The sequence below is a fragment of the Pezoporus flaviventris genome, unplaced genomic scaffold (genome assembly GCF_033815535.1).
Source record: "Pezoporus flaviventris isolate CSIRO_AGI_PZ_B2104156 unplaced genomic scaffold, CSIRO_AGI_Pfla_v1 ptg000013l, whole genome shotgun sequence".
Lineage (NCBI taxonomy): Eukaryota > Metazoa > Chordata > Aves > Psittaciformes > Psittacidae > Pezoporus > Pezoporus flaviventris.
The window spans coordinates 11,728,268-11,750,411 of NW_026892561.1; the positions used below are offsets into that span (position 1 = coordinate 11,728,268).

The window sequence follows — 22,144 nt, forward strand, 5'->3', positions numbered from 1 at the left end:
ATTAACTGCTCAGTCACTGAGGTGGACACCTACGTGTTCATTTATTTTCTGCACATAATTAGCACTAACTCTCCATTTCTGTCTTATAGATGATACTGGTACTGATAAAATTCTGCATTTTATTGCACTTTAAAAGTTCAGTCTACCTAAAGGCAGCAAGTCTGTTTAAAAGTGTTCCTTTTTTATACATGAGGAGTGCTTCTGTTTAAGCACTTCTTTTTAATATATAAATATACATACATATATTTATACACACACATATATATGTGCTCCTGGAAGCATGCTTCTGTTTGCTTGAGGTTCTGTACTTATCTGTTAAAAAGCATGACCCTCATTGCAAAAGTAGGCACGCAAACACATGCCAGCCACACAGCTAATAAAAGTCTCTGTAATAAAAGTCTCTAATAAAAGTTCATTTATTTGTTGCCGAAGATGGTACAGTTTATTGTAAACTAATAAAACAAAATATTATCTCTTCTGAAAACTTGATATTGTCTTCCAATTTCACGTGGCATTTCCCAGCATTGTTGCAGCTGCTCAGAGAATTGCCTTGGTAATGAAGGATATCTGGATAACGGACAGAACAAGAGTATCAGGATATGTAGAAAATAGTATAGAAAAAGATTTACAGTAATTTTGCAGCTATTTTAAAGTGTCCTAACAAGTATTAGAAAAAAAACATTTCAGATAAGCAACCAGTTCATCTAAACATTATTTTCATGGCAATCGCGGGTTTTTTTTTTGTAGAAAGGCATCTGAAATTGTAATGCCAATTTTTTAAAAAATAATATTTCACTACAAAAGCAAAATCAAACCAGTCTTCTGATAACCAGGCAAACATTGTTACAGGACTCAATTATGTGAAAGAGTCTGTACGTATCCTTGTGAAACTAATGAATTTCAACCCCTGTGTTGAATGTTCCTGACAATTAGATTTGGCCCAAAAGTGACAACATTTCATATTTATGTCCCTTTCCCTTTTAGTATTTTCCCTGTTTTACAAAATACCTCCTCCTTTTTTATACTGGTCTTCAGAACCTTTTATACTCTTATTTCAGAAAAAAAAATATGGGAATAGTGTACTTGAAAATAAATTTCATCTGTGTGTAGAAAATAAAACTGCTCTTTTCACATAAGATGAGAGCTCCACATTCCAAGTCTGGAACACAGACTAAAACTCAAGAAACACAAGTAATGAATAGTAGGACTGCTCACTACCCACTGACCAATGCCCAGTCCATTCTTGAGCATCAATTGGAAGCTCCTGGACAGCTCTCCCTGGTATATATCCTGAGCATGATGTTCTGTGGTATTCTGTGGCATGAAATACTCCTTTTCTAGTTTGGGTCAGACGTCCTGTTTCTGCTCCCTCCCAGCTTCTTGTGCCCCTCCTCACTGGCAGAGCATGAGAGACTGAGAAGTCCTTGATCAGAGTAAGCACTACTTAGGAACAGCTAAAACATCAATGTGTTATCAACATTCTCACAGAGCACTGTATTAGCTACTAGGAAGAAAATTAACTCTATCCCAGATGAAAGCAGGACACACCCTTAGGCAAATTTAGTCCCTTATAGTCAAATAGTTCCCAGAATTAGCAGAAGTCTGAATAATGTGAAGTGCTGAGAAATCATTGATGACTGCTGTGTATCTGCATGAGCCAGAATAAGAGCACTCACCGAGCTGTAAGAGAATCAGAAGGCAATGCAAGGATAAAGCAGATTATTAACAAGGGTAATTTCTGAGAGAATGAGGCCAGAGGCCAATATGCTGCACTGCATAGTGCACAAAAGAGACCCCTACAGCCCTTCATTCTAGCAGTTCCATGTTATGCATATGAAATACGGGTACAGAAAGATATACTAAGCGGAGTACTCTTAGGGATTTTGGATAACAGAAATTTTTGCCAATTCCTTTTTCCTGTAGAGAATCAAACTCAAAGCTTTACCAGATTTGTCTGAACAGCCCTGCAGACTAATAGCAGGACTGAAGTTCTACCTTATCTGGTCCTCTCACCAGTTAGACATGAGATACTACTTAAGTTATAAGCAAAGCTATCTTTGTCAAAAGTTAAAATCCTGACTTCTTTCAAGGCTCACATCACTCGTACCACCAATATTTATGTGTTCTTGTTCAAATGGGAAAATGGTTCATTTTTGTAAGAACACTTCCAAGGAGTCAGATCCTGTATTCTTGAACATTACTGTGGGCTAATGGTAGAAACATAACAGTCTGAAAAAGAAATTAATTTTTTTGACCATTGAAGATAATTGTGTGCTTCAAGATACAACTGGCCAATTTATAAAGAAGTCAGGTAAGGCAACACACAATTTAGGAGACAAAAATAACAAGGTAGTTATGCATCAAAAATATTTACCATGACTTTTTTTAAGATACCATTAAAGGCCTCTCTCATCATGCCTAAATGATAGAGCCAGCAACGGAAGAGCTATTTTAATTACAAAGAATCAGTGTAGCACATACCGCTATTTGGCAGCTGGATAGCATAATGCTGAGTAATGCAGAAAGTTTCCAGAGATAACATCTTCATTAGCAGGACCATGATGTCCGACACTGGCTTTCTTCCAGGTCTACTAGGCTAAAAAACAAATATTGCAGATGAAACCTTCAAATATCATGAACGTTTTGTTCCATGCTTGCTGCAGAAAAAGAAAAAAATATTGAGGTATAAAAAGATAATCTGGTGACTGATGCACAGTCATCTGGTGCCCTGTTTCCCTTTCTACCAAGCATGTTTGAGGAACTCAGCTGTCTGACATCAGCCCCTCACCCCCTGCTCACCTTCCCTTTTTATGTGTCAGTAAAAACCTAGTACAGATAAATTAAGGTAGTTCAGAGCATATCCCTAGGTTTCATCATCTCCTCAGTTACCAGCCGTAGGACAGATTACAATTTCACAGATGCTAGGAGAAGAGATATTATAGCAAAGCAGTAGTGCCACTACAGATAAGGTTAAGATGGCACTTCCATTATAAACACCTATTTTCAGTGGCTTATAACTTCAGGCTACAAATTTCTCTCAGGTTGAAACCGGGCACATTTGGGTTCAGCTTGGTAACGGCTTTCCCTGTCTCTTCATACCATTTTGATTAGGTGTTTGTGATACGAGAATGTGAACAAATATATGTCCCTGGTCATTTCAAATGGCAATGAAATACTTTTCTTTCATGAAAAAGCCTGGAGGACAGGATGTCGCTCTCATTCCAACACCCATTAGCTGTTGGTATTTCCCCCAAAAGACCATTTTTAAAGTGACAAAATTCACATCATTATTTCCAAAAAACCATTCAGGACAGCTAAGGGGTATGGTCCTTACTGATCTGAACTGAAGGACATGCTGGGTTCCTGTGAGTAGTGAGAGCCTGCAGTGCTCACCAAAGTCACAGAGTCTAGGCTGGTCCTTGCCCAGGGGTAGGATAAAAGCCACCCTTAACAGAAGAGCATTTCTGGGAGTTCAAATATTGACCAAAACTTCCATATTTTTGAATGAGTTAAAAACAAGCATTATTATGTAGCACACAAATCTCATTATTTTAATGAGGCATTTATTCTAATTGTCTAATTATTTTGAATTATACCTCATTATTAAAACCCTGTTTTTTCATTCTGATCTTTAATGAAGGATGTAATGAAATCCCTAAATACAGTACTGCTTTTCTTCTGCGGCCTTCTCTCATAATGTTCAGAATTTTTGCCAAGTGTGATAATTTTCCATCAGTCCTCCAAACCAATAAAGTACAGAGATCTACTTGCATGACTGTCTACCTGTCTGGCCCTTTTTAGAGTAGTAGCTATTTCACCAGCTATTAAAAAAAAAACAGATAACTGTAATAAACTTGTTGAATGAGACAGATTTTGTGTTACTTTTCCTTTCTATTTCTCATGTGCCAAGATATGTGTTGCATTATTCTATCACAAACAATGCATATCACTTCTGTGCTTTTAATGAGCTCAGAAGATGCTGTATCAATCAAAGCATATTTTCAAAGAGTCAGAGTCACAATGGCCAGAGTAGAAAAGGACAAAGATATGAGAACAGGAAGAGAAGAGTAAAAAAAGGCATAGCAACATTTGGAGAGTTATTCTTGATATTTTTAATTATTTCAAAACTTATTTCTGATTACCCTTGTCAATGTAATTTCTGTCAGCGTATCTTGTGTATGCTATAACTCCTTTGTAGTTCTGGAACGTGTGTGATAAGTACATCCTTCAGGATACTGGGCCAGGACACACCAGGGAGAAGCAGTCACCATGGCATCATGTTAACTAACTCTCCCTAAAGTCTGTGGAGGCACCATGTGAATATTTATTTTAGAAAGAAGACATTCACATGTGGCATGTACAGACAACAGTATGAAGCACATGGAAGGAGGTAACATGCTTACTCTGGTCACTCCAACTTGAAACACGCAGCAGAACTGGAAAAGGCTAGAGGCAAAAACAAAAACTGAACTGCTGTTGTGTTGTTTTGTTTTATTTTGTTTTGAAGAGACAGAAAATGAGATAGATAGGACAAAAAATATAAAAATAACATCAGAGCAAGAAAATTAGGAAATTCTTACACGGAACATATTCAACAGACACCCACTGAAAGAGAAAAGCAAAGATTTATGTGTATGCATACACTGTACTGTGACAGTACACCAGCAACAACTGCAGCCCACCACAGAGGTGCTCACACTAGCTTTAAACTAGTGAGCCTGGGTACTGCCAGCAGTCACCTATGGCAGCGCAGAGCTCAGCATGACCTAATCTCCTCAGCAAAGAAAATTGGCTGTGCTGAGCTCAGTGCTGCCTTGGTTAGATTGTTACCAGTGTTTAAATTTAAATCTAGCTCAGGTTTCTCTGCATTAAACTGCAGGCACTAGAATGATTGCTGGGTAAACCTACAGAAAGACTTGTAGAAAGACAGTTTTTAGATAAATTGTACACCTACGGAACGCCTTCTAAAATTATTATTGAGTTAATAGTATAGTGTAGTAAACCCCCTCCCAAAATAGTAGATACATAGGCAGTAGGAACATTCATGATCGTATTATAGAGAATGAAATAATTGCAAAGGCCATAAGGAAGAGATAATATTATGCTGCAGGTTTATGCAACCCCAATTTAAAGCTCCCTACAAACTGCTGCTCCAGGTAAGGTTTCTGTGACAATCCTGTTATAGGTGTATTTTACATTCCTGATTGGATATCCCGATTAAAAGTACTTTTCCAGTGATCATTGAAGAAGACTCTTTTCAGTATATGTAAACCATTATTATAAATATTGTTTAAAAGCCTGAGTCCAGTTATTTGAAAGGAACAACTTTTAAAGTCAGCATAGATAAACCAGAAAAAACCCAACTCAACCAAACCAACTCTAACCAAAACCAAAATACCCTAATTTAGGAATATTTACAATTTAATTGTCACTTCCAACTCACAAATGAGGGCATCTATTTCAAATGTTACTAGTGAAGAGATTTATCTGTTGTAGTTATGCCATAGGACTGTATGTAATACAAAAATATTCCTTGAAGAAATAGATGCTTTTTCCTCTTTGTGAGAAGGATTTGCCATGGTTCAGCAAGCCTGCAAAAATACTTTCGAGTTAGGTATGGGCTGGTGATAATTGCTAGTGATTGAACGTCAAGGGTGAGAGTGGAAAGTAAAACCATATAATGGCAGATGATGGTATGTGAAAGTGCTGCTTACACTGACACAGTATCACTCTATCAGACTTTATAAATGAAGGGCAAATTAAATTAGGTTAAATATATGGTTATTTAACAACACTCAACCAAACATTTCTTTGCTGGATAGCAAATAAAGCTTGTATTTAACCAAAGATTAGTGCATTCCAACTTTAATACCAGTGCAGTTTGTTTTTATAGGAGGATCTAAACAGCACTTTATGTTGACATTTCTATTGCGTATTTAATGAACGCATATCAAATATGCATGGCAAATAAATACAGTGTTCCATGTAAACTTTTCCTGTACACTCTCTATCCTTTCTGCTTTGAAATACATTTGTTCTCATAAAAAAACATATCATTACAATGCAACTAAATCTTATTTCATTTTTTTTTTTCCAGACAAGAAACACAAATCTAGATCATTACAAGTACTGCTGTACTGGTGTTTTAAAATGCAGCACTGAACTGTACCTCTGCCTCCCTCTAACAGTCAGTCTGCTGAGAAAGTACCCTTCTGACAGAACAGATTAAGACTATCCAAAACTCCTTAATCTGCTGTCTATACAGAACAGTGCTGATGCATTGCATATGATGGAACCAACAAAAATCAGACCTGGCAGAAGATCCTAACTATGTTCTTCAGCCTGCCTAGCTAAATGTTTCTTTGTGCTCAGCTGGAGCAAAGGAACACCTCGTTTGATAGCATCTGGTTAGTTCTACGTGCACGGGGTACATTTCCAGCACAGCGTTCTATTTTTCTGGATAAAAGGCTCATCATTCACATCCCAATGAAGTTTACTTCGTTGGTAACTCTAGGAGACAGGTAGAAATATCTGGCAAACATTTATATGTAGGAGCCTAAAATGTCTCTTTGAAGCACTGTTTAAACACATATTGTGAATTATAGTATATAATGAATAAATTAACATATATGTCTATTGCACATATCTTCTGGTTACTTGCAAATAAGTCTAAGGGTATGAGAATCATTCAATTTTTCATTCTAAATGATATAATCTAATCTGTTTATTTTTTAGGTACCCTGCTTAGTGAGAACAGAAAGCAGGCAACTCCTTTTTCTGTACAAATATATTAACATAAAGGCAGTAATTACTAGGGTTTTTTTTCTCTTTCAATTCACAAAGGCTTGTCAAACAATATTTCAAATTTTTTAAAGGATACACAAACATTCTATTTGCTTGGTACCTTCAAGTCCAGAAATAACAAAAAACAGATTCCTTAGCTCAATAGATTCTTAAATGAATGCTTATTTCTGCACACCTTCAGGTTCTGGTATTTTATAAAGGAGCTTTAATGCTAGTCTGCCTAGTAATTCACTATGGGATGTCTTTATGTACCACTGACAGTAATATGGCTCATTTTGGGTGATTAACTTAACCCCCAGCATTGCAAGTGCCTTGATACATTAGCATATCTTTCAAGGAATAGTTGCAATGTGAGAAAATTGCCTGTAGGATTATTTGCAACTAGGAACCTGTGAAATGTAAAATAAAATTGAAGACCATAAAGTAAAACATCAAAGCTACCTAAAATATTAATAGCCAGTACTCCAAAAAGTAATTTAGAAGAATTGCATGAGGGAGTGAAAATTACTAATTTAAAACCAGATAGCCTTGGAAAATAAAGTCAGAAGTTTAGAACAAACAATAGATAATACAAATTCATTGTATACATAATATGAAAAGAATGCAAGCGGCACTATCAGTGTTAGTAGCTGAAGAAGGCTGGGACAGAAATTCCTGACCAAGCAAGCAACTAGATCTGTACAAACAAAACAACAAAGTTGCATTATATTGAAATTAGGATACTAGAGAGGAAGAAAAACAAGTACTCTTTAATCCATCTAGTTTTCTGTTACATTTTCATTCTAATTGAACACAGGCAGAATTTGTGGGCAGAAGGATTTTCTTTTTAATTGATGCATTTGGAGTTGAGATCCATTGTCACACTGTTCCAAATCATGTTTTCACCTGCTCTGTGTGGGGCAAACCATGTTGGAAGTTTCAGTCAGGTTTCTGTGGGAGATTACAAGCTTCAAAGCTAACATTGTGAAACCTGTTTTCCTTTTGATATGCACTTTTTCTTTTAACAAATTTCAGAACAAAGAAATAAACTCAGATGAATCATAAAGGTATAGAAAATAGAAGAAAAAGTCTTTAGTCTTGAATCAGGCCCCGATTCTGCATGATGCATGGCACAGCTTCAAGATGGATTCATGTTTAATCTTCTTATTGAACAATCACCCGAGAGAAGTTCATATGTACTTAACGGAGCTTACTGCTCAGAGCACTAGCACCAGGCCAAGAGCACAAGGACAAGCAAATCCTGTGCGAGTCACTGGGGCTGCCTGCCATTGAGGGCTACCCAGCCTCTGCTCTTCCACTTTGCTTTGGATTACAGAGCCCAGAAATTGGCCTAAAGGCCTGTATGAAATTTACAGCACTCTCAAGACTACTCCAAGTTGCATCAGTTGCATGGAACATCTGCAAGTGAAAGCAATGGGACTACTCTATCCTTGTCTTCTCTTGACTTCACTTAGGGTGATTCCAGGTCAAAGTCTAGTTAAGAAGCTGTGATTCACTGAACTCTACATTTGACCTCTGAAGTCTTTAACATACTGGTGCCAGGGCTGTGCCATAGTGAGTGGAAATCTAAATGTTAACAGTGAAATATACACCATACAGCAAGGCAGGACATTTCTGAAGAAGCTGACACATATACAGAGACATTCCCTTATGCAACCAATGGTACCTGAGCTTAGGAGGGAAGTGCAGGTGCCACATATTTATTCTCATTTTTATCTATTTGTTTTGGTTTGTTTTGTTTTGTTTTTTTTCTGAAATGGGCAGTCCCCTAACGTAGAAGTATCCCACAATAAGGTATTAGTTTATGTTCTACAGAAAACAACATAGGTTTGGTTGAAAGGGAGCTGACTTAATGACTGAAGAAGTCTTTCTTAATCTTCAAAAACCATAATCCTGCTACTTCCCTAGACATTTATAGACTATAGTACAAGATGATAAAAACGGAACTAGTTTGGGAAGTTCCGGTACTTAAAAATGCAAAGAACTCTACCAGCTGCTTCTAAAACAAGAAGAGTTTTCTGTATTAAATACTCCAGACTAAATTTTGATACTTGATGCATTTCTTGATACTGATTTTTTTTAACTGTGATTAATATATCTCAAGACCCTATTCATAATCACACTCACAGATATATCACAATATGACATAGATAAAAGGATTACAAAAAGAAGGTTGATACTACACTTCTACATTATATTTAAAAGTTAGGGAAGGAAGCTTTTTCAAACTGACCTACACAGCCAAGTAGCAGATGAAAAACAGTGCCAACAGCTATTTTCAGATTACTTACTTTAAATGCCAACTGGAATACAATACCTTTAACAGAAAGGTTCCTTTTGTTCTTCTTTGAGGTATAACATGTAGAGCAATAAGGGAAAGGCACTTTACAGTGAATGATTCACTTTCCTGTAATAATGTGGGGAGCTTCTTCTCATTACGCCATACTTACAAGTATGGCATAATGAGGTAGCAGAAATCACCTTCGAAATGAGTCAACCTAATCATACGCATTATTTTATCAATAACTTACTGCAAGGCTGTTCTGTCTTTTTCGTTGTTTTTTCCTTCCATTTTCCACAATGGGAATCTTCCTAAAGAACACTGAAGTTCATTATATTGATAAACTTGTGATCCCATCAAGCCTGTATGGTTTCTTTGGCAACTGGCTACCAGGAATCATTCAGAGCAGCATGAAGAGTCTAAGTCAATGTGGGCTGGGTGGATTATACCCACCTTCTACCCCTGTTGCACTGAAGGTATACTGACTCCAGCTTCAGAAGTCATCATTAAATAGCAGTTCTGTGTCTTCTGAACTGGACTTTAAGAACAAGGTTATACTTCACTGTAAAAAATCTTGCCTGAGCCAAGTTTTATAGGTCTTACTTAATGGTTTCCCAAAATTCTGTCACATCTGCCTGCTTTTATGTATAATGAACTATCTGACAATATTGTTTCACACAGTGAGGGCAAATAAGTGACCTTTATAGAGAAATCTGCAATAACTACACTGTCCAAACAGACAGGATAATGAAAGAGCAGAAAAACAAAAATACCCAGAGATAATACTGTGATTAAATGTGGACTAAATGACCACTGATTTCTATGAATTTCACTATTGATTTCTAAAATCATTAACTTAATGTATGCTGTGTATGCTAGATTATTTACTCAATGAATGTATGCACCAGGATTTCCATGTCAGAAGTCAGTGCTGATTTTCACACCCCACTCCCCAGCTTTACATTCAGTACCAGAACTTTACAGAGAGCACTATGATTCTCTCAGCTCTGAAATACCGTGCCTTGGCAATCTCCATTCTGCCGATCCATGATCCTGAGGCTGGTGGCCCCACAGATGTCAGGACTCTCTTGTGCAGGTTCACACAGTCCTTTCAGCAGTCAAATATTTCTGAAATGAATCAATATACTTATTTTTTCACTGTTTCTTTGCGAGTGGTGCTTTTTGTGAGGCTGTCTGGGCTAGACTGCTCTCACCTGAGCTGGTGGCTTGGCTGTTCCAAGTACTTAACACCCACATAACCACTGAAGGCAGTGGAAAGATGAGTGCTCTGAAAATTTAGGTCATCAGCTTTGAAAGCACATGCAATACTTATAACTGTACATTACTTTTTCACCTGCTGGGGTAGCTGGCAAAAAAAGGGCTTCAGACTTGGAAGGGTTTTGCTTTGTTTTGTTTTCTTTTCTGAGTACTTCCATTCTATTCAGTACCATAAAACTCTGTAAGAAATATTTGTTACTGAAGTACATGACACTTCTATAAGAATTTATAGTCACTTGACTTTTGTGCGTGTGTGTTGATAACAGTACTATTTATTACCAAAGCCTAAAGTGCCTCTTTGAAATAAAATTACCAAACGTAATATTTCTCTTTGTACAAAAATATCCTGTAAAAAGATTATTTTCATGAATAGCAACACTTCGCTTCAATTTGTATGTCTGTTTGCAATTTCTAAAGATGCTTTCAGATAGATCTCATTTCTATGAGGATTTGATAAGACAACTCCAAGGAAATAATAAACAGATTCTATTTATAATGGACTTGCTAACTAGCACTCAGAAAAGGCTTTTATGCTTGAGGTCTTTTTCTTTGAATTGATCTTCACTGGGATAAAACTATTATTATAGGATCCTGTTCAGTCCATAAGTGTGCAGGGACTTGATAATGTCTGAACCCAGATCTAAGGAGAAAAATTCAGTGTTTCTTGGGAGAGTAGATGTTGGCAGTATGCTCACATTTCTATTAAAAATATTTTTTTTTTAAAGAAACAAACTACTGTTTCCTCCATTTCAGAATTCTTGGGGAGATATCATAATGTTGCACCTACAATGTCAGACTGTTTCCCCATCTGGTAGTATTCAAACTTAACCAATTATCAAGGAAGGAGGACCTGGGATACTTTTCTCAGATTTCACATTGTCCAATAAGGATTGTAGAAGTTACATACTGAGACATGGTGAAAAGTTTGGAGGGGTGACTTTCACAATTACAGGAAGTTGAAGCTTCCACAAATAATAGCTTAACAGGATTACAGGAGCACATTGATGATTTGCGCATACAAATATTTAGATATTTAATGAGCAGAGGCTCCAGGAGTAACAGGCAAGTTTCTAGTGACTAGCTCATGATGGTCAGTAGAAATGGACAGCACTTCTGAGATGCAGTGCCCCTGGAGAACTGATATGAGACTACAGCTGGCCAGTTTGACTCTGCTGCCCATTCTAATTTAACCATCAAAACTTTTGTTCATTTGAAGATCTTTTTTATCTGATTCCTACAAGGTTAACGACTATGAAAAGTCAGTCTTACTTTCCTGTTGCATGCAGAACTCTTTCTATATTGTAGAGACCAGTGTAACTAGTTTAGACCAACAATAAATACATTTCTCAAAGACCACAAGCAGTTTTATGAACAATTTTGAAGACCTGGGGCAGGATAATGCAAGGCAGTGGGGGAGAAGAATCACCCTTGATTGCAGGGTCCTTTCCTATAGTAGGCATCTGTGAGTAACTGAAAGCTTCTAGCATCAAGAAGTCTCCAGTGTCTCAAAGGTTACTGCTTATACCTTCCTGCCCCACATCTGTTAGCATCTGATATGGCTGTCTGGGACAAACTCAGGCTATAGTGCAGAAAGGAATTGTAGTTCAGTGGTGTAAAGAGTCAAAAAAAAAAAAAGAGAAGGAAAGCTTGACTTTAAAAGCTGCTTTTTACCAATGCAATTTGTTGAAGAAAATAAAAAGTATAAACCACTTTACCATTATTTTAATGGATACATCATGTTCCCCAGCATCAGAATTAAAAAGGCATAATTTGTTGTATTTATAACCTCTATCCTCATTTGCAGTGAAAATCTTACCCATTTTCTTTAAAGAGATTTCACTTGGAATATTTACCCACCTTGCTACTTTGCTCTTATTTATTATTATTACATATTTTATTCTATTCTTTCTAAAAAAATAAATGGCAAAAGACTAACTCATTATACAGCATCTCATAAAACTCACATTTCTTGGGAAAAAATGGTTTATGCTAAGATTGGTACTGACAAGCACTTTTTTAATTGCTAGTAATGTATACACAAAGATAATGGTAGATATTATCACTGATATCGCTGCTGAGGCTATAGTAATCTCAGTATCAGAAGCCCCTGCCATCGTCTTGTTCTCTAGAGGATACTGCTTGATTAGGGCAGTACCATTGTTTCATCTGAAATCTTCACAGATTAATACTTTCATCAGGGCATCAATTTGTCCCACTTTTCTTTTTGCTGCTCTTTGTGAGTGACACAGCCAAAGGAATACACCTCTTTAAACTGTCATTCAGTTTAACTCCTCCTCTGCAATTATACTGGCATGCATAATACATCATAACAAATTGGATTTTGCAAAGAAGCAACAACAGAAATTATATTTGCTTGTGGCATAAGATAGAAGCTGTTGCAATAGGGGAAGGAGGGGGTGAGCAACGGATAAAGAAATCTAATGAATTAAAACCACTACAGAAAACAGCAGTTGCCTTATATTTTCTCAAGGTTTCTTCTTCTTCTTTTGCATAAAGACTAATTGCAAAAGCAAAATTAAAGAAAAAAAATTAAAACAAATTAAATAGCTTTACAATTATCAAAGGCTTTACAAAATTGTACTGTGTGTTTGTTGTTTTACCAGGAAGATTTTCTTCTGGCTTTAGAGGTTAAAAATAACTGCCTTACTTCAAGGAAAGTTTTCTGTTTGAGCAAAAATTGTTAAAGAGTGAAAAATCAGGTGAAAAATCCTGCATCATATAGGACAAATATCTTTACCAGATCTCCTGGCTGGAAGGAATTTCCATTTTCCTTTGATGAGTAAAAGCCCTTCCCCCATATACCAAACTCTGTGATGGTTTTCCAAGTCTCTCTAAGTCTAGCAGACTCAGTGGCTAATTATCCTCCTCCATGCTTCTGATCGCCAGTTACTGAAGATAAGGGGAAACCCGAAATATCTTTCAAATAGCTGACTAAAGCCAACAACATATCCCCAGTGTGCATGGGACTTCAAGACAGCAATCAGATCAGTTGTCTGCTCCAGATCCCTCAAGAAAGACAAAATATACATTTGGCAGATCAGCAAAAAGTCTTGGTTTACAAAAGAAGTTTGATAAAATAGAGTGGAACACTGAAACCATTTTAATGTTTTAACTCTGACATTATTTGTCTTCATGATACCCTTCAAAAATTTAAAATGTGTTTTTCCAAAACAATTTCTGTTAGCTTCAAGTAATTTCAATTCTACGTCAGGTGATCTACTTCATTTAAAAAAGAAAGAAAGGGGTGGGATCAGCTTTGCTGGGACAGGAAGCATATCTTTGTCCTTTGAAAAATACTGATTCTTTTGCCCAGTGTTTAGAAAACAATATCTTGTAGGTAAAATCCCATCATTTAATATGGAACTGCATTGTTCAAAAGCCCTGTCTTACACTTCTGCCCCCACTCCCCCTCCATTTCTCACAACAATGTGCTAAGAGCTCTTAATTCAAAATTCGATAACCTAACAACATAGAATCACAGAATGGTTTGGGTTGGAAGGGACACATCTGACTAGACCAGGTTGCTCAAAGCCCCATCCAACTGGTACATACTGGTATGCAACAAAAATAAAAAGGTCATGAAATAGATAAGTGGGAACTCAATAAGCAAAAGCACAAAGGCCAAGAACAGTAGTGAGTGGCATCTTCATGCAATCTCAAGCTTTTTTGCACCCAGTCTTTATAGCAACAGGTATTCCTCAGAATGATTCACTTAGCTTGAGGATAGTAGCAGTGACACAGGTGGTGACTTTGATGTGTTGAGGCTATAAATGATCTAGCTACAAGGGGTATCAGTGATATAAGGTGTAAGTTTAGTCAGTGAACATTTCAAAATACTCATCTTAAAACTAACACATCCTTATAGATGAGGGATTCATTTTTATCTCATGCAAAACTGCATCCTACTGACTTTTGCCTTAATGATGGATGGTAGCTCCAGGACCATTGCAAGGCCTCACAATATGGGAGCATTATAATACCTATTACATGGAGAGCAGAAATTAGCAGCAAGATAATTTCTAGATTCATCTTTAATTAACCAGGTACTTTCCTTCCCATAATTAAGCCAAGAACTTCCTTGTCAATGAGCCTGGCAGAAATTCCTTCTCAATGAGACTGGCAGGTAGATATATAGTTATTTTCAACAACATTATTGTATGTCACAGGAGATGAAATGAATTAAGAACTGTGAAACAGGAGAGTCTTATGCAAACAGGCAAGTTTGGCTGCCAATTATTTTGGTTGCATTGGCAGACTGTTGTCTGTGGTGCAAATACAGCAAAGAGAGGAAAAAAGCGGTATCTTTGTAGCACATACTGTGTTCGTCTACTCTTCTTATTAGGAAAAGACATTTGGTTGCTTACACAATTATTAACATATCCATTTTCAAGTGCCCTTCAGCTACTGCTTCTCCCACACTAACACTGCTGAAACAAACCTCTTGGATTTGACTATGAGTAAAATGAGTATCTTTTGAGAATGATTAAAGAACAGACTCTAAGCACATTTCTGTAGTTTAGCATCTTCCTGTCACTAGTCTTTGTTGCAGTAAAACGGCATTCTCCATAATAATCTTTGGCTTGCACATTTATTTTAATACTAATTACATGACAGTATTGTTGCACAGATAATTGTGGGAGTTGTCAATTAAATTCTCATTTATGTTCAAGCATGAGTCTATTCTTAATACCTTATGCACATGCATAAAAGAAGTCTGCCTCTTGTAAACTGCAGTTTGCTTGATATATGCATTTTTTATAGTTTATCAGATATTACTATGCTGAAGACTTCCATTTTCTTCATTTTTTTTTTCTATAATGCAGTACTGCATAAGAAAGTACTCTATATACAGTTTGCTTCAGACAATATTTTAAACTTCATTCTTTAAACATTAAAAAATAATAATGAAAAACTCCCAATGGGTTATGTCCAAAGATCATAATCAGGTCTGTATCTGGGTGAATTATTTTTAAATCCTTTTAATAATTTTTTCCCTTCTATTGAAGCTAGAGAATGTATTTCATGGCACTATTTCTTCTTAACAATAAGAAATTCACTTCCAAGAGCAGAGGAAGCAGAGTACTTGCATGTTAACAGGCAGTGGTGTCCATTATGTAACTTGGAATTTCCAACAGAAAGAAATGTGCTGAGTCTGATATAGCTTTTTATGATTATCATGCTATTCAATGTGAAAAAATATATGATCACAGGTAATGATATCAGTTACAATCATATTTTTTAGGTTTTTAATGTTCTTTTGCATTATATGTGAACCTAAACAGTACAATACTATATAGTTCAGAAGATAACAGGATTCGTCCTTTGTCTAAATTGAACAGGAAGTTGACTAGCAGCAATAGGTGGCAAAAAATAAATTGCATGTAGAAAATTTCATTAATTTAATAATTTCAGATATAGTTAACGATACAGGAAATTTGATTTTTTTTCCATGGGTTTATGCCTGCTGTGTTCTTCTAAATACAAGAGGATCTGCCACTAAAATCAAAGGAGGTTTTTTACTTCATGTCAGGGAATCCTAAGACTTGCACATCAGATTTTGTAACAATAACAGACACACTGATCTGGAGTAGTAAACACACTGATCTGGAGTAGTGGATAGACAGGCTTTTCCTGAAAATTAAAGGCTGGAAAAGATAGTGCATACTGCCCTGTCAGCCTAACTCACAGGCTACGTTATACTGCCAAGAGGTTAAGTGCCCTAGACTGCAAAAAAATCTTTAGCTATTTTCTCATAAAATGCAGCATATGATACAGATATTTAATGGTCTCTGCAGATGGTGAAGAGTTAGTCTCAGAGGTCTGGGAGGTTCAGTAACTTCCTTAACTTTTAAATACTTAATGGACCTTCCCGATGAAGCTAGAAATCTTGAAAAACCAGGCTTTTAAAAAATACCTGGTACTGTCTACGTCTATCCAGATTGGATGTACCAAGAGAACAGCTTATATAATTAGATCCACTGTTGAGTCTCATTTTCTAAACTTACAAGATACCTTTGCAATTCTACAATCCCAGATGCTGTTATTCAGACAGTACTGATTATAGTAAAGATTTGTTTTGAAACTGAGAACTCAGAAATGGCAAGAACTTGAGTCACGCTTATCACTGTGTTACACTTAAAGATGACATCAACTGAAAAGTCTCCCCCAGATCCCATGGGCTTCTCTGCCCAGATCTGCTGAGCAATACTATACTTTTAGTCCTGGCATTTCAATCGCACTCATCACATCCTGCATCATAACACTTCTGAATTCAGCTTGTATATTTAATAGCCTAAGAAAAGCAGAAAAAAAATCCCAATGTTAGGAAATTCCTGACTGAAGTAATCAATGCATCATTGTGACAAGGATTACTGTTATGGTCTAGCTATGAAGAAATCAAGCAGTGCAATAGTAGCAGGGATGATGGGCCAAAGGGACTGCACACTGGGGAGTGGCAGATCTGCGGGTGGATGGTTAAAGGACAGAAACCCATTTGATTTCTGGTATGAGAGTTCAGCAATATAAACCGAGACTCTTCTATTCCTTCTTCAAGTATGACATGATTTCCCAGGGTTCACTAATACGACCACCCTGCATATTCAGTTCAATTCAACTAGAGTCTAGTGGTAATCCACACATACTTTAAAAGACTTCAAAATGAGATGGACAAAATTTAACTATAAGTAAATTAAAGCATTACTAGACTTGAAGGATCTGTCTAGACCTGAAGTAACCTAGAGTAAAACTCAAACATGAAATTGAAACTGCTTAGAAATATAGATGGATCTTTATTTGTAAATAGGTGGAAGATATTCACCCTTTTGTACAAATGCATTCAAGTTTCTCAGAGGACATCTTGGCATCTTTTGGAAGAGGAGAGAAGATACATGGATTTCAGTCCTTCTCAAACAGGAATGAGAAGCTTTACTTCATTCGAGGCATCCCACAAGAATCAATTATTTCCAGTCATTTTCTATATTACTCTCAATAATGTATAGAATCAGAATCATGGAATAGTTAGGGTTGGAAAGGACCTTAAGATCACCTAGTTCCAACCCCCCTGCCATGGGCAGGAACGCCACACACTAAACCATGCCACCCGAGACTCCATCCAACCTGGCCTTGAACACTGCCAGGGATGGAGCATTCACAACCTCCCTGGGCAACCCATTCCAGTCCCTCACCACCCTAACAGGAAAGAATTTCTTCCTTATATCCAATCTAAACTTCCCCTGTTTAAGTTTTAACCCATTACCCCTTGTCCTGTCACTACAGTCCCTAATGAAGAGTCCCTCCCCAGCATCCCTATAGGCCCCCTTCAGATACTGGAAGGCTGCTATGAGGTCTCCACGCAGCCTTCTCTTCTCCAGGCTGAACAGCCCCAACTCTGTCAGCCTATCTTCATACAGGAGGTTCTCCAGTCCCCTGATCATGCTTGTGGCCCTCCTCTGCACTTGTTCCAACAGTTCCATGTCCTTTTTATGTTGAGGACACCAGCACTGCACACAATACTCCAGGTGAGGCCTCACAAGAGCAGAGTAGAGAGGCAGGATCACCTCCTGTGACCTGCTGGTCACGGTCCTCTTGATGCAGCCCAGGATACAGTTGGCTTTCTGGGCTGTGAGCGCACACTGCCTGCTCATGTTCATTCTCACAGTCCCTGCGTCTGCCTTCCAAGATTTGGGTGGTGTGGTCAGAGCATTTGCCAGTGAAGACCGAGGCAAAGAAGTCATTCAGAACCTCGGCCGTCTCCAAATCCAGGGTAGCCAGTTCTCCTGATAGCTTTCGGAGGGGGCCTACATTGTTCCTAGTCTGCCTTTTTTTTGCTACGTACCTGTAGAATCCCTCCCTCTTATCTTTAGCATCCCCAACCAAGTTTAATTCTAACTGGGCCTTAGCTTTCCTAACTTGGTCCCTAGCTTCCCAGACAGCATACCTGTATTCTTCCCAGGATGTGAATTTGTCAAATTATCTAGATGCATGTGTCAATAAAACAATGAAGATATTCAGCATTTACCAGGTTTTACCATATCTCCAGTAAACAAAAGCTTAGATAAGATCAGTTCATTTATAAAAAAAACTGTGTTTGAATCTAAAAAAAGACAGACTACTGAGTGGCAGAGGAAGGCATTACAAAGAATATGAAGAAAGGTGCATTGCCCTCCATCATTAGCCAGTTCAATACATAGCTTGAAGGTATTTGGATTCCTTGATGAAACTGAGTTACACAGTACCATCCATAGGCAGCAGTTTCTATTATCACTGATTGTTAGAAGGCTCTGTACCATCTTGGCAGATGACACCCAGCCTTCGGTTATTTACATGTGTCACCTCTCAGCTGGATTACAGCCATATAGTTCCTGGGCATGAAGCCATCACACCTTAGGAAACTCCAATTAGCAAAACACACTGTAATACATGAGCTGCCCTGAGCAAATCTATCCTCTCTTACAGTGACTTATTAACTCTTAAATCAAGGGACATTCTCAGTTACTACTTTGAAGATAAACAATTGCCTGGGCCCAAGATTTTCAAAAGACTAAATAAAATTCTGGGACTCACAACCTTAAAATACAGCTTCACTCATTCAGTAACATAATGCTCAGGGAGTTACAACTTTTCTACCTGGAAGACAGAACATCCCCAATGACAGAAGAAAGAAATTAATTCAATGCACAGTTCTGTGATCTTACAATCTTTATGAAAAACTGAGTTGTTAAAAAAGAAAGACAGGAAAAGGAAAAGGAAAGGGAGAAAGAGAAGGAAAAGGAAAAGGAAAAGGAAAAGAAAAAGGAAAAGGAAAAAGAAAAGGAGAAAGAGAAGGAGAAGGAAAAGGAAAAGGAAAAGGAAAAGGAAAAGGAAAAGGAAAAGGAAAAGGAAAAAGAAAAGGATCAACACCAACAATACTGTCAAAATCATAGCCTCCACTACACATGCTTTCTTGCCCCTAAGGAGAGTATTTTGAGACTAAAACAGAAAATGCAATAAGGAAATAAAAAAATAAAAATTAAACAGATGTTTCCTAATAATCTACTGAAAGGCACTTGCAAAAGATTAATGAGTGCAGCCCAGTGCCTGTATAGAACCAAGAACATGGACTACCATTGTTTCCCGTCATTTTGTTGTATTTCTTCCTGCACATATTAAATCTACGGGTTAAAAGGGACATTATTCCTTTAATGAGCAAATGCCTCACAAAAAAGAAGGTGCCAGTGTAGTGACAAAAGCTTCATTACTACATACTGAGTGTTCACTATCACCTCTCTTAGAAGAGCCCAGTTCCTGCTAGACAGATCTCTATCTCCAAACTGACAATCTCAGAACACAGGCTATGGGACACTGGCGCATTTGTTTTCTCTCCTTTGATGATTTTCCCTCCTAGGGTAAGCAAGTTACTGCTGGTGCTGGAGCCGGGGCTGCCCAGTTGCTGCCCAGGCTGCCTGTGCCACACCTATTCCCACAAGGACACAGGGCTACAGTCTCCAGGAATACCATCTAGCACCTCTCAAAAGCATTGAATTAACTCTCAATGAGAGATTTCTACTGCAACTGCAATGCATGAGGAAATGATCCCAACTCTATAAATGATGGGTGCTCTGCTTGCCATGTTGAAATTGTTTGTCCTGTTGTGCACATCCATAAATTAAGCAGCTGTTTTTTGGCTTTTATTTTTTTTTTCCCCTGTTAAACACAGCCCTTACAATGCATAATAGGTCATTCAGATGTGTGTCTAATCTGTCTATCCTCACTAAACAAAAGACTAGATTCAGTGCTTATAAACAAGGAGTCAGTTGTAGCAAAAAAAAAAGCAGCAATTAAAAAAAACAAAACAAAGCAAGCTGTGGAGTTGAGTTCTAAAAGGTTTAACACTGGGAAAATCTCCAGACCAATAAAAGAAACAAGAAAAAGTGTTCACACTCCAAACTTGATGGCAAAACTCCCTCCCAGTCCTCTCTGCTATTTCAGAGGGTAAGAAAAGCTTATGTGTAATTAAAAATAACCTTGTATTTGTACTTGTTAAACTGACCTCCAGACCACATAGGCTTTTTCAATAAAGACTGTACAAAATACTTTGTTAAGCTGTCATCATAGTATTCAGCTGGTATGCAGATTCCTGTGGACAGGTGAAGCTTGTGTCATAGGTCATTAATCAGATGTCCTCCCCCTTGTATACCAGAAAGCATGGCAATTGATCAGCGATCCTTAAATCTTTTCGAAGTCACTGAGCAGCAAGAGTTCAACTTTTCCTAGAACCTGAGAAGCTGAATTTCATTACAAACCCCTATCCTGCTGCTGAAAGGATGCATCAGATAACTCAAAAGGAAATGCTGCAATTCCATATTGTGTGCAGAGTAGCCTGTCCTTTGAACATATTTATTTCTTCCCTCTGCTCCACTCCCCTACTTCCATGCCAATGAAAGAGCACAACTAACCTTTAGAACCTTCAAAGTTGCCTACAGTAATAATCTTTTCTCATCCATATGTAATGTGATTTTCTGGGGGCTCTTATTCAATAATTTGTGACTACTGATATTTTGGACAAAATAGCTCAACAGATAAGGATGAAAGCAACATGTATCAACAAGAGTGACCATTCCAAACTGGATCCTCCAGTCCAGCGGAGCTGGGCTCACTAAAGTCCACAAGCAGGAAACGAAGACAGAGCTGAGGATAGAGGATAGACTTGGGTTTCAAACTTCAGTCTCATGCTAAAGAGACAGTCACTAAAGAGCTGAAAAGCAGGTTAGCCTCAGCTGTACCTCTTTATTACACACTGCCACTTTTGGAGGGTGACATAACAGTTACAGGACAAGGAACATTTCCAATCCTCACCTCTCTCTTTGCTGCCAAGGTGAACTAACTGAACCTACCCAATATCTGGGTTATTTAATATCCTGTTTGGCCTGGAAAGCGTTCATGCCATTGCTATGTAATGACCAGCTCTCCAGGGCACTGTCTGCTCACTTCTTTGCAGGTTCTGAGTGGGTAAGGCCTCATGAGACTGCAGTAATTCAGGCAGGATACAGCTAAAAGCACAAGGAAGTCTGAGCAGGTCTCAGATTTCATGCATGGTCTTGGTGTAGTAATTATGTAGGCACTTTTCAGTGGATGAATTCCCACTTACAGGATTTTATACCACCCTAAGAGTATCTGGTTTATTAAAAATGCCAGAGAGATCACACAAACTGAAAAGGAACTGGAAAAAAAAATAAATCATTAACTAAAATTGAAAAAGCCAGTTTGGTGAAATTTTCATGTAAGATTGCTATCATTGCTGTTTTTTACAGATGCAGACCTTTTAATCTGCCAAAAAACTTTGTCTCCTGCTGGGGAGAAATGGAACTTTTTCTAAAGAAAAGAAAGGGGAAAAGAAAAACTAAGACATTTTCTTAAATATATTTTACTGAAACTGTTGGGAGTGCTAGTATTTGGTGACAATTGTGTCTGGGAGAATAAAACAATGCTGGCAAAGCTGAAGGTCGTTAGACGACATTTTTCTCAGGTGACAATGTTTGACTTTGTCTCCTGGCATTATAATCTTTTCATGGGCTTAGGGACAGTAGAGAAAAGAGTGAATAAAGGATTCTAATCAGAATAAATATAGGACAAAGGCAACTAAATTAAGACCTTCTATATGTATTTCTTCTTCCCCAAATCTTCATTGTCTGCTTAGACTGCAAGGACGTCAAATGGGGATAGCTTCCTGCTGGAGCTGCTTCAGGGCTCTGGTAGGTCTGGGCACCATACCAACAGCCACTT

At 37.6% G+C, this 22,144-nt stretch overlaps 1 long non-coding RNA gene across 1 annotated transcript in view; it reads right to left on the minus strand.

The window, feature by feature from the left end:
• Window positions 1-337: 337 nt before the first annotated feature.
• Window positions 338-22,144, minus strand: part of LOC133268173 (uncharacterized) — a 265,063-nt gene continuing 243,256 nt past the window's right edge. Inside the window, exons 3-4 of the long non-coding RNA XR_009742968.1 lie at window positions 2,482-2,596; window positions 338-567 (exon numbers count right to left, since the gene is read on the minus strand). This is a non-coding gene — a long non-coding RNA (uncharacterized LOC133268173). The remainder of the gene's footprint in view (window positions 568-2,481; window positions 2,597-22,144) is intronic.